This window comes from Cephus cinctus, unplaced genomic scaffold, assembly GCF_000341935.2.
Source record: "Cephus cinctus unplaced genomic scaffold, Ccin1 Ccin1_scaffold0013, whole genome shotgun sequence".
NCBI lineage: Eukaryota > Metazoa > Arthropoda > Insecta > Hymenoptera > Cephidae > Cephus > Cephus cinctus.
Window position 1 is genome coordinate 1,108,055 of NW_014332762.1, and position 13,501 is coordinate 1,121,555.

Consider the following 13,501-nt stretch of genomic DNA (forward strand, 5'->3'; position numbering starts at 1 on the left):
CCCCCCCCAAATTTTACTCATCCTCCCAACCACCACCCCATGTGCCATCTTCACTTCCTTCCTGAGACATCCCTTCATTGCCTGAACTCTCTTTTGCCCTGTCGACGAGATCTACGTCCGTTTACAAGCTCAGCAGGCCCTGCCCATCGTTCATCGCCATCCTGGCGTTCCGGTCGGTAACGTCGATTCCTATTAATTTTAAATGACCATAGGTGACCACGATACGATTTTCTGAAATATTTTCAAAATTTTGACAGATAATATAATCGATTCTAAATTAAATTAACAACAAATCCTGATACTACGTATGATTGTGATACGTCTGATACCTTTTTTTTTTTTTTTTTTTTTTTTTTTTTTTTTTTTTTTTTTTTTTTTTTTTTTTTTTTTTTTTTGAAAAATTCAAGCGACTATTACTCCGGCAGGCAGGAATACCTTGCCGCTGTTGAGCTTTCGCGAAAAGCTGCTTGCCGTTGAATTTGCCAATTTACGTGTTTGACAAACATCACAGAGCGTGTCAACACATTAGGAAATCGCAGGTGGTATAGCGAAGAGAGTGGTGAAAGAGGAAAGTATTGCCATCGTGTCAAGAGATAGCAGCCACACGGTGAGCTTTAAGTCGATAAGAACGGGAATCCCAGTAGTACCGGAAAAGAGACGTTTCCCAAGAAACGTTGCTTCTCGCAAAAATTCTATCCTAGAAAACTTCGTTTCTTATCCAGTACCACAAAAGACAAAGACCCCCCCCACTGAGTCATGCTTCAGCAACGTTACTCCCAAACATACAGAAACCAAGTTGAACCAGCTGCTTACGGCTCCACCAATTGAACATTCCAATGTGGCTTCCCAGCATTGACTGATGTCGTTTCCTCTCGCCGGAAACTATGATTAATCAATTTCTACCTACCTCATCGTCCACGACCTCTCACCTATCGAACCTTCTATAACTGCTACGATATTTACGAGTCTCCCTGGCAAAAAACTTCTAGCTCGAACTTTTCACTTCCTGTAATGTAGTTAAAGTACCCTTTGAAAAGTCTTTACAGCCCAACACGGTATGCTACTTCGCGTTAACGTACAGATGCGCAACGCTGCGCCACTCTCTGGCGCTACGCTAAAGTTACGTACGATAACGCTATACCCCAGAGCAGGAAGAGCGATACGCAGTTCGTAATCGATACGGGCTGAATCGACGCGGCTAAAGCGTAAGCTCTTCGCACGCAGGTGCAACCACCAGCTTACCGGCGTCCCGACGCACCTATAGGTATACTTTACATCTCACTTTCGATCTCGCTTTCTCCTTACCCATTCGCATAGTCCCCTTAACTCTCTTTCTCTCACAGCTAGGCGAGAACGCGTGCCTTTACACCCTTCGTCGTCAATCACTTCTCGTTCATATTCTATAATTCGTACAGCAGCTTCGAGAGCACGACTATTTCCACTGCCTTCTCGATCCAATAGCCAGTCTCCGTCTGGCCTGGCTGCTCTTGACTGGGTGGTCGACTGATTCACTGGCGTTACGTAGCCAGAGCCAGTTTCCGGACTAACTATTAACTTCATTATTTCCTGGAGGCTGTATTCCGTTTTATAGCCAATAACTCGATCGCGTGCACCCCCTTGTATTTTCATGAGAAGAAATTCTGTCAATACTTTCCTCGGGCACTCGTAGACTGAGTCTCATTTTCGTGCTTTTATACAAGTTTTTTTTTTCGCGAATAAACAGAGGGGTGAAATGGGAAAGGAAGGTGTCGAAAAAGATCCCAACCGTCCTTCGAAAGTTACTAAGTACTCTTAATCATGGGATTTATTAGCGAGTGAGCGATTACTCTTGTAAGTACATACATAACCTGTTAATCTTACCGTATCTAACTTGATAGCGTTAAAAGTTATCTAGCCCATTGCCAAACTGATATGAATCTAGTGACGTGATTCGACTAGTGGAGGAAAAAAGTGTAAAGATTTTATGCTAGCGTTACCTTTGACTTTGACATTGGATACGGATGACAAGAGGGTATCGGATGGGCAACCGCAAGAGGCGAAAAATTCCAAAGTTATTCGACTCACGGGGCAAACTAATAACGACGTTTAAAAGCTCTAATATTTTCCGGCGCAGCTCACCGGGAGACTTTCACACGCGAAAACTTTAGATCTTATAAGAAAAGTTAGCACTCCAACTCCGCTCTCACTTCTTCTATCTTCCATAACCTACCCTTTTTTTCCACAGGGTCCGCGCCACCCACGCGCCTTCTGTATAGTCCCATCCGCCGGTTGATCCCACGGAACTTCAACCCTCATACAATATACTCATATCCACGGGTAGCGTAATATACTTTTAATTTCCGTATTATGAACTTCCTAGTATCAGCATCAAGAGCGGCAGGGCCGACGGTAATTCTAAATTAATAGCTCCGTAGTTACCTGTACAATTATCCGTATATCTATATCCATATACGTACAAGGGTAACCGTCACTTGACTTCCCGGGATTTGTTCTGTACCAACATGACTGATTTGACAGTTTCAATTGTTTTATTAAATCTAATCACATGGACCAACCGCGAGTTCCCACAGAGTCACAGACGTACGTGGACAGATGGCGTGAAGTGCGAGGAACAGGTTTAGGCCTGACGGCAGATAGTACAGAGTCGTCCGCGAGGGGCGCTCGCGTCGCCGTGCAACCGTGACAATAACAGCGGGAGAGACGCTCGTCAATGACGAACCCGAGACAAAGCTTTTTTCGGGAAAAACTCCCGGAAAGAAAAACACTTTTATCAAGTTCAGACACTCGGTGAACTTGGTGAGAGATAAAAGAACTCTTGTGAACACCCTGCGAACTTTAACCATTTAATATAGCTATATATAGATACAAGCCGAAGATTATTCGTTGCCCGAGCGACGAGGCTGACTGAATGTATTATTCTAAACAGGGCGTCGCGTCAGACAAGGGTTGCCGGAATGTGACGCTCGCCTGAAGATTAGTAGCACGAACAAGCGTCGTCGCGACGTCGACGGCAAAGAAGGGATCGTACGTTCATTCGCTCACGCTACCTTTTCGCCACCTACTGCCACCATTTCCAACCCCCTCGGGCCACCTTCGATGCGTTTATTTGACACCTCGAGCGACAAACGGCCGCTATATTACCTTCCCTCGAACTCTAACCTCTGCTACACCATACAGCTTCCCGCTCTTCGCTCCTCGTCCTTCATTCTCCTTTCCTTCCGCCACTTCGCATTACTTCATACCACTCGATAGCTGCTTCCATACCATTCCACCCTATTCAACAGCAGCTCCCAACACAATGCGTCGGTTTATACATGCAGACACAATCGATACTCGGACTCTTTGAGATGTCAGTGACATTAAACGATTCTCTATACGACGGCATTCCTGGATGGAGTTCCTTCCCCCGCGTCCCTCGGTGCCAACGGTACGTTCCCTGAATGCTTGAATCGTGCAATCCTCCAGCTGCTATTATTTGTCCTTCAAAGAAAGATTATCTTCTGCCGGTTAACATGACATAATATCTGCTTGAATTATTTTAACAGAAGGGAGGAGTCGGCAGCCGTCGAGACTGTCACAACCCCGACGCCAGCAGTGTCATACTTCGAAATGTTTATAATGAGTCTTTAAGAGAGTGTCATGGCGTTTGCTTGGTGAGACCCACCTTCCGCTTCCTTCAATTCTCTATTTTTCTTCATCTCCATCTCCTTCCTACGTCAACCAGCACCCAGCAGCTCGAGACACTCACACACCGTCATCCGCATCAAGACTGCTTCTGCTTCGAAGACCGTTAGTCTCGTTCTACGAGCTGGTAATTAGCTCATCGAGCTCATTAAAAGTTAAGCAGTCTTGTTAACCGGGTCGCTCGGGTTCTTTTAATCCAAGAACAACGAGGGTGGAAACGGAAAGGAGAGCGAAAGTGTTGATGAGCGGTAAGTGCTCATCGGACGATCTATATATACACGTTCTACGAACCTTACGTCATGCATTAATACATCATTATTCAGATTCTCCTTGATCTATTCCAGGATCCTTACGTGCACGGCACTTGGGACACGATAGTCAAGAATGCTGTGGAATAAAGAGAAATGTTAGGAATGGTGATAAAAATAGAAGAGATACGGGTTATATGAGCTGGTACCCGAAGTAAAGAACATTGATGTGCGTTAGGGGTCGTATTCAGGAGAGGGATGATAACAGGAAGGCGTGGCTCAGGCCGGAGTACGGACAAGGTCTCTCTATTTCATTCTGGTCCTTGGTAAAACATGTGAATTTTTGGACAAAGTGGATAAAAAGAGGAAAAAGGAGATGCGAAAGATGAAAGGAAGCCGATATCCGGTTAGCTGTGCATCCGTCTATTTATTTGACGGGCTTCATGATTCCTTTGCCACATGAGAAATCCAGCGACGTGTTCCAGAGTCCTGTGAGTCCGTGCCGAGGTAGCATGTTGGAAATTGGAAGGGACGCGCGAAGCGTCACGGCGTTGATAAACCAATGAGCGTTAACGATCATTTTCCACGTGATTTATGGCTGACAATATTAGCTCTATAATTGCTGAAATAGCGCATGGCAGTTGTCGCGCAAATAACGGGAAATTCCATTCCGTTCGCGAGCTCGCGAAAACTTCCGGCTTGGAACTCGGAAGCCATATTAATAGTCGACACTTAAGAGTTTCATTAAGTCGCGACCGCTCGATCACCGCCGCCGCTCCTTCCGTTTCATTCTGCTCCATCTTCCCCGAATGTTCCTTCCGTTCCTTCCGCTCCCTCCATTTCTTACGCTTCTTAAATTGCCCGTCGCCTCACCGCATTTTCGCCACGGCACAGCTTCCGGCTTCCAGCTCAATCATCATTTCGGCTTCAGCGCCGTTGCCTGCAGCTACGAAAGAGCCAATCGATAAAACGGGGCGCACGTTTTCTGTAAATAACGTGACAAATAAAATGTCCAGTAACACAATAACACGCTCATTAAAATGCGCGAGCTATTCAAACACGGCTACGATTTTCCTCTCAAACGAGCTCACGTTCCAATCTCGTTATGCTCGCTTTATGGCGCCGTCGCGTGCACCTACAGATTGATCTTGTTCTTTGACACGCGAATCCTCGGTTGTTTTACGTCGAATCGTCTCACGCAGCACTGAATGCGATCAAAGCCAAGACGGATGTGCAAAAGAATTCATCGAATAAGAAAAAATGTCCAATAGCAGTGAGACCTTCTTTACTTTCGTGTCTCTTCGTAAATCACTCCATTTTCGAATCGCACCCAGTTATCCAATTCCTTCGTTGTTTTTGACGTCTTCGTATGCCGCTTGTCAGTTGTTCAAAAGAGGCTGACGACATAACCTGTGAAAAAAAGAGACTTCAGCGTACGAACGGCACAAACAAAAGAAGCATTACAATTTACGTAGAGGCAATAAAAATTCCATTTTTTTCTTATTTTAACTTTCAGCCATTATTTTCGACCATTTTCGGTATCCTGGATCATGCTTGGTTCTTATTTGGTCTCGTGGCCGATAGGGGAGACGAAATTGCTGACGTTGGAAAATGCAGATATCCACAAGCCGAAATCGGCTCTTTGACGATCCTTAAAATACTTTGTGATGGCAATGCTGGGAGGATGGACGGAGAAGGACGAAGCAAGAGAAGCAGAGGAAAGAAACGGAAAAAGAGTTATCGGTACGTTGAGTTCCTCGAATATAAATCGAAAGAAGATTCAGGCAGTGATGTACGAACTTTTTAAAGGCATCGAACGTTATTGGAATTTATTGGCCCGAAAATTGGGACGCGCTAAGCCTCCAAGTATCACGTTTTTCTCTTTTCCTCTTAAAGACCTGTCTACTTCCCTTTTTTACTTTCATCCTTGCCTCGCTTCTTTCTTTTCTTCCTTTCTCACTTGGCCGCCACCCCGCGGCGCATCCATCGAGCCATCTGTCTCTTCAGGCTGCAGTAAAGGATGCCACCCCAAGCGTTCGCCCATCCGCCATCCAGTGATGTATCTCCAAGTACCTAATACCTATATGATTCAATCCCGTCATTAACACTAACAAACTCTATTTTCCTTAATAGCCAAGATTTCGACTTTTTTTTCTTTTAATTTTACTTTAACCAACTGAAAGACAGCTTCAACAGCCGCAGTAGAGAAGTTTGATTAAACCATGTCAATACGAGGAGCCTGTTATTCTTCGTAACCAATGAACGAATAATTTATCCACTTGCTAATCTTTGTCCTTCCTCATTTTTTTCTTCTACTTAATCGAAGCACACCCACAGAAACGAAAATGAGAAAAGAGGGGGATACGCGTGGAAAGTTGAGTAGGGAAAAGTTGATGGGATTCCTGGAAAACGGAGGCATCTCCGAACGCGTAGCCCGGAGGCTTGCTTAACGACTAAAGTCGCTCGGATCTTCTCGGTTACGTTCAGTGTTCGCTTCGCTGAATAGTAGAGCTTCAACAACTTCGAAACGAGCTAACCAACCAACTAGCTCGCAATAACCCCTGTGCTACGTCTTAATAATACCGATACGACTGGAAGAAGCCTCCTTTGTTCTTCATCTGTTTCCACTACCCCATTCATTGTCTTGCGTCTCCCATCTTGAGTTTTCAAGTTTCAATCGGTAATAACTGGTATGAATATTTATTGAAATACCATTGTCATACCCATCAACAAACATCATCGGTTGTCCCTGGCAACGAACAAGGTAACATTATTAAACACGAACCTCGCGTCACATTAAATTTAACAACGTTAAATCATATTACGGAAGAAAATCATTAAATTTAATATAATTAAATTAATACCTGTGACGTCGATAAAGCACGTATACGCATTCAGCCGTACGTCCCTTACAACCCTTTATTCGTTTATCCGAAAGGTCGCGTAAGACCACGAGATGACCTCTTGGAAGGATCGTCCAGTAATTCACAGGCGATTGAAATAGTTGAGAAGCGATCCGAAATGGGCTGCTGCTCTCATTGACCGTTGACCATTGACCATTGATCATCCAAAAAGCTCGTCTCTCGCCTGGCAGGGCGATTGGTGAGAGATGCCAAGACTGGGCGATATTGAAATCAACGGCTGGAAAGGAAAAGTTAGCACGTGCACCAAGCGTGTAAGCGCACAATGAAAGAGAGGGTATAGAAGAGAGGAGAGAGAGAGAGAGAGAGAGAGAGAGAGAGAGAGAGCGAGAGAAGCTTGGACAAACCGGTGAAGTTAGGGGTTGGAGGAATGGGGAAGTGCTGGCTATAGCGACGGTGTCCCTGTGGCGCGTGTGTTGGTGAGACAAAGACAGAGACTGGACCATCGAACTTCTCTGTCTGTCTTTCTCTCTCTCTCTCTCTCTCGCTCTCCTCCCTTTTCCTCCCTCTCGCCTATGCATAGTTTCGTTCACAATTACAGCGGCACAGCAGCCCAACCCTCGGGCCACCGGCAAACCGCGTACGCCCATTTAATTAATAGTTGCCGAGCGTCGCTTCGTTGCTTACGAAATTGTAACCGTGATTCTCGCAGCGGTTAATTAGAAAATTATGCTAGTATCCCGCGCACTGGATTCCTATCGAATGGGTTCTTTCTCTGCGCCTCTCACTGTTCACATCATACCACAGCAATTAGTTGACCTTTGACACTCGTCTGGCGATACCCGTGAGAATGGAAGAATATCACGGGACTGATCTGCAATTTATATTTTTCACAATATATCACATAAATTCGCACTGTGCCACATTCGAAAATCATATTCACACCAGCGCTGACGCCAATGTCAATTCCAGTATTACCGTTAAAGGCAACGTCAATGCAAGTATTCATAATTGCCTGCAGGGAAGTAAATAGGTACTGATAGTAGCGCCATCGGTGTACGGTATTAAATAAAGAGAGATTCTGTTAAGCCAAAAGCGTTAATGGGGAAATTCGATGAAAGGGGTTGAGTATGTGTCACGTTTGTCAACCAGCTGTACGTACGTATGACTGACTGACTGACTGACTGACTGGCTAGCTGCTAGCTGATATCAAACGAACCGAATTCACGAAAGGGGACCCACTCGGTGTTGTGTGCTCTATGCTTCGTAATACCACATTATACATATACTGTTTTCAGAGTTGCCGTTACGTAACGACCATTGCGGCTACATTCTGCACTTGAATTTACCGTGATATGCATTGTCAAAGCATGTTGGAACGATTGGCGACGAATCAACTACAAACTTCAAAGCGACACTACTAGATGGCGGGCTGTTCGCACGAGACAAGTTTATATAGGAGAAAGAGCAATGAGAGGTAGATAGGCACTGAATGACAGATGAAAACTCTATTCGTGCGAGAGTACACGTATGTACAATATTTGAGAAGAATAAGCGAATATTCCTTTTAAATGTTATACGTGATCGCTTTATTCTACTTGGATGCTGCACAATGTAAACGTATTATATATATATATATATATTCCGCACTGTATGTACGCATTGCACGTTTACTATTATAGGTTATGTTTATGTTCATCCCTCATGTCAAATTCTTAAGAATTCTAATGTTAAAGCCATTTTGATATTTTATAAGTACTTCGCTACGTCATGAAATCCTGTGTCGTAGCTGTTATATATTCCACTTTTTTTTTTTAACGATCGAAAAATACCGTATGGTTTATGAAATTCTTACCTTACTGTTATTGTTATTACCCACATGACACCTTATCACGTAGAAGTGTGCGACTCCATAATACATGGATCTCAGTTATCAGATTCCTTCCTGGGGAGAAGCTCGTTTTTAACGTTAGCCTCCACGTGACGGCACTACTGGGTGTTACAATATTAGACGTAACCTTACTACGGGGATAAGAGGTCGTTTCATAAGCAATCCATTCACGCAATACGCGACTTATGGGGAACACGGTAGCTGCCAGTAATCTTTATTTGCACGCGACGACTCCTCGCCCATCGAAGATGCCTTGAAAACCTATACGACCCATAACCTATAAGCTTGAACATTGAAACTTCAATCTTTAACCTTGCCAACTCCTTCAACTTTTCCTGATCTCCATTCGAGTATTCTTGGGAGTCCCGTGATATTGCGAGAAGTGATTTATGCGAGGCTGGCGGGAACGCATATTACACCAAGAGACACTATCACAGGAACCCGTACTGATACTAATGCTTATGCCAATATCCTCGTGAATGGCCTTACCACTTCTCCTCTCACCGTGTCCCGCCCATTGTCTCGCTCCCTCATTTTCTTCTCGTCTCTCTCTTAATATATCTTTTTTAATAGCTCATCAGTTCAGTATTGATATTCGCATTAGAAATAAATTTTCGGATTGAATTACAAGTCTCCTGTTTCTTTCCCTCCGCGACGACCTCTATTACGCTTACGTGCGGTTTACACGAATACGTCCGAAACGGGAAGCACGCGAAGGGACCGAATGTCCATGGCAGATATGAGACTTAAGAGAACGGAGAAAACGAATAGACTTTAAGAGAGTCCACGTAAATGGGAGAGCAGACGGTGGCGTTTGTTTAACTCGTAGCGCGTAGCGAAAGCGGCTCGTTAGCGTTAATGAATAAGTAAGGTTAATTTGCGAATGGGTTTCACACTCCATACTTCCCCCACTCGCACCCGAGGGCATCCATTTCATTATCGAGGCTGAAACCTCCAAACCCTCGCTCGAGCCTCTCAACCCCGGTTCACCCAGTCGACGAGCCGTTGAGTCGCTTCGACCCTTCAACACCGTCCCACCCATTTCTCTCTCTCTCTCCGTATTTCTCCTTATCGTTCTTCTATATCCTCTCGCTCTCTCTCTCTCTTTCCCTTTGTCTCTCTCCATTCTCCACCGATTCACTCTTTGCTCTCCTGCACCATTGCGATTCCCATTTGACTACCCTTGACGCAGAAAACGAATCCATTTGTAACGCTTCTCTTCCAATTAATACGCCCACGTAAACGCGTGTTTATTTATCCCGTACAATTGGGATTACCGAGAACGCATGGAAACATTATGAATTTTTCTTTTTCCTTCTGATCTATAATTAACGAGCGCAGTGAGAAGAACTTTTAAAAAGGGACGTATAATACGATAGAGTTTCGAGTGATCGATCTACTGTTCAAGGAGATAGCCGCTGCCCTCCGTCGAAGAAAAAATCTTAAACAATTATCGCGAAACCTCGTTCCAGGGACGGATAGAAAAATTGCTTTAAACGGAAAAAAACGGTGAGGAGTTGGGGAGGGGGGGTGTTGGAGGCAGCCCCCTTTTTACTCGTTCAGAATGGGAAGGGAGGTTAGGTACGCTACCAGGGAACATGGGCTGCCTCTGTTGGTAATTTTTCAACCCTCTCTTGGAACGACCCCAGCCCACGTTGACTCCAACTGCGACCCCACACAGTCCTCCAGTGCCTCGTCCCAAGCCCCCAGCCCCCAGCCCCCCAACTGACACCGGCACCCCTCTCGTCTCTCATGCGAATAATTTCTCAAGCGTGCAGCCGCGTTTCCGGGCCGAGCTGTGAGTTGTACCGTGTAACAAGCGCCGCGCGTTACCTATCTCTTACCTAGTTGCACCCCTGCTCCCCACAAGCTCCCTACCCCTTCTAACTGGCTCCTCGCACCCTCTCGCTGTCCTTCCCGTTCACCCTTTGCCCACCCTCGAGAACCTTTAGGGCCTACGCTGCTGCTGTTCTTCCATAGCTCGTGTCAAACGATACGTAATCTTTCCTACAACTGGATATTACGCAATGACTCTTTGCCCCTTTATAAATAATCTTATCCAATTATCATTAAGCCGTTTTACAGAACCTCAGGAGAGGGTGGTTGCCGTCTAATCGTAAGAAACAATAGCGCCAATGACAATACGTATACAGGTTAGAATAATCAACTCAGAGCCAAAGCAACAGCCTGTGTCGCGGCCATTGATGAAGCATAAACATTTATAATATATTTGACAGCCAGGCAATAATGACTGCCGAATACAGTTTCGATGCGAATTTATAATCGATGGTGTACGCACAAATTAATCCTGCCCTGGCGTAAAGCTCACTTGGGAGGCATTTAAAATTTTATACTCTCATTTATGCATTGGCCAAAAGTATGACCATGGAAAGTATAACAATCACGATTTAATTTTTCGTTTGCCCTGTTACCTGTGTTATCTATATTTCATTGATGACGATTCAATATAATTATCGTTCCTGCTACGTTATCGAACTTCGGTTCAAAAATGACTTATACTACTATAACTGATATACCGGTCTATAACAGCATACTTCGTGGATTAACTCAGAGTTATATTGCCATCTTCCTTATCCGTGATCCATGACCCCGTTAACCCCGACTCGTTCGATCACGGCTCACGTTCCATGGTTCTAGTAATTTGTCTCGATTAAAGGAAGCGGCCAACTGCAGCCAGATTCTCTCAGGCGTAGAAACGCTTTCCCGTCGACGGCTTCGTACAGCTTGCAATTTGCATGCAACAATGCAGCCCGGAGTCTCAGCAATTAAGGACCTAGATGGACGTTAGATGGACGTTAGAGCCTTGCATGAGTTATTACCATCAGTACATAATCGTTCTAAGGATTGCATCATGGAGCGAAGGCCTTTAAAAATAAACAAAATTCTAATATATCTCCGATATCGTATTACCTTGAGTATTCCTTGGGGAAAATAAATGTGTGTATATATATATATATATATATATATATATATATATATATATAGCTTTCCTAAAGTCCCAAACCCATTCGAATCCATTCGAACCTAGTTGGCAAACCGAACCTGGAGGCGTCCGACCACGTCCGACCCAGAGGAGCACTCTGCATTCAACCTCTTCATTCCCTAAGAAAGAGAAGGGGTCGTTATGGTTGAAATCATTTTTCTCCCTGGACCCTCCTACGGGACTGCTCCTCCCTTAAGCCATGAACTGCCTCCTGCCATCTGAATTATACTAACTCCCATCCAAGGGAGTTCACTTCACAGTCCTTAAGAATGACGTATCACGGAGATATCCAGGGATGTCTGAAATATATACAAAATATAGCAGCTACATTGTATATTGCGGAATACTCTGATCCAAATAACAAAATGATTGGTTCTACATTTTCAAAAAATAAAAATCTCTTTGGTAACCTTCGGCCTGGTCCTTAGTAGGGACGTCGTAAGGAGCCAAGTATACTTCTCGTTTCCATTCAAGGAATTGATCATCCGCACCTTTTATTTGACACCAGGAATCCTTTATGTTCCCGAAGGAATGTTTTTATACCGGTGCAAAGGGGTCGCCAGAGGACAAGGGTTGAGCTTGTTCCCTTGTCATCGAGCGCTATGGGCCAAAGAGAGTAAAGAAACTTTGTGGGTAAAGTGTGACAAGGGAGATGCGGGGTACAGCCAATGGTGGAGGGTCGGTAAAGGACGAGGTGGGATCAGGGGAGGGTCCAGGGTAGATGCGGCAAAGCGAAGTAACCTAGTGAGGTGAGCGAGGTGAACGAGGTGGCGTAGAAGACGGGGGCTGGAAACTGTATGATGGCGACGATGACAACGAGGAGACTGTCTTTTGAGAATCTGTTGTCACATTGTGAGATACGCTTGGAATCTGTGGGGAATGAAAGGCTTGGATGGTGCATGTTAATAATTAATTAATGAAAGGCAAGGTGCTAAAGAAAATGGTTCATATAAATATGGTCTACTGTATACCTGGCTGCAGGATCAATTTGGAACATGGATTAATAATGTACTGTAAGTCGAGGAGGAAAGATGCTGGTGAAATGAATGTTCAAATTTTATACCTGACTAGAGTTCACTCCGTGACTTGGTCTAACGCTCTTTTCTTTCACATAGCTGCATTTCACTCGCTTCTGCTTTGAGTAACTTCTGTTAGTTTCTTCTTGACTTGTGGAAACAGAGGGTGGTTCCTATAAAAATTAATAGTCCATTAGCGATATTTCATTCCTACTCTCTCTCCCTCTTTCTCTCTCTGCTGCTTTTTTATCGAGAAAACTTTTCGATACTCGCTGTGATCGGTGCCTGAAAGATCTGAGCGATCAAAGCCTGCGAGTCATTCATCTTCAAGAGCTGCTGCCTCTGTTCACCAGTGCAAAAGGAGATAGAAAAGTGAGTTCAACGAAGACTTGATAGATGGCACTATAGTCGAGTCTTAAGACAAGTCCTAGTCTAAACAACAGTCCCAATCTCCTGCTTCTTCTATTACTAGTATCCAATGATCATCCAACCCTAAGTGCTTCTGTATAAAAATTGTTAATTTTAAAATTAAAAAGAATGATTGTAACATACACATATCTCCGTTACACGCATTCCACTTTTATTTCTAGTCCCACACAGACTTTCGATCAGACAGTCTACTAGTAAAGGTTCTAGCGCATATAAATATCACATGAGATTATTAATGTTCTGAGTCATTTTATGTAATTGAAAATACCCAAGCGTAAGAAGGGTCGTGCTCCTGGTATACTATGTAAAGATAATATCATTTATAAAGCGAATTAGGTAGAGTTCCGTGACCCTTAGAATCTAACTAA

General features: G+C 44.3%; 2 long non-coding RNA genes across 2 annotated transcripts; both read right to left on the reverse strand.

Annotated features, from left to right (window-relative positions):
* Positions 1–3,982: 3,982 nt before the first annotated feature.
* On the reverse strand, positions 3,983–8,085 carry LOC107264747. The gene is made up of 3 exons (XR_001537035.2): positions 6,797–8,085; positions 4,142–6,681; positions 3,983–4,071 (listed from the first exon to the last, which is right to left on the reverse strand). It is a non-coding gene; the product is annotated as an uncharacterized LOC107264747 (long non-coding RNA).
* Positions 8,086–10,885: 2,800 nt separating this feature from the next.
* On the reverse strand, positions 10,886–12,719 carry LOC107264750. The gene is made up of 3 exons (XR_003059035.1): positions 12,099–12,719; positions 11,616–11,987; positions 10,886–11,478 (listed from the first exon to the last, which is right to left on the reverse strand). It is a non-coding gene; the product is annotated as an uncharacterized LOC107264750 (long non-coding RNA).
* Between the last annotated feature and the right edge of the window lie 782 nt (positions 12,720–13,501).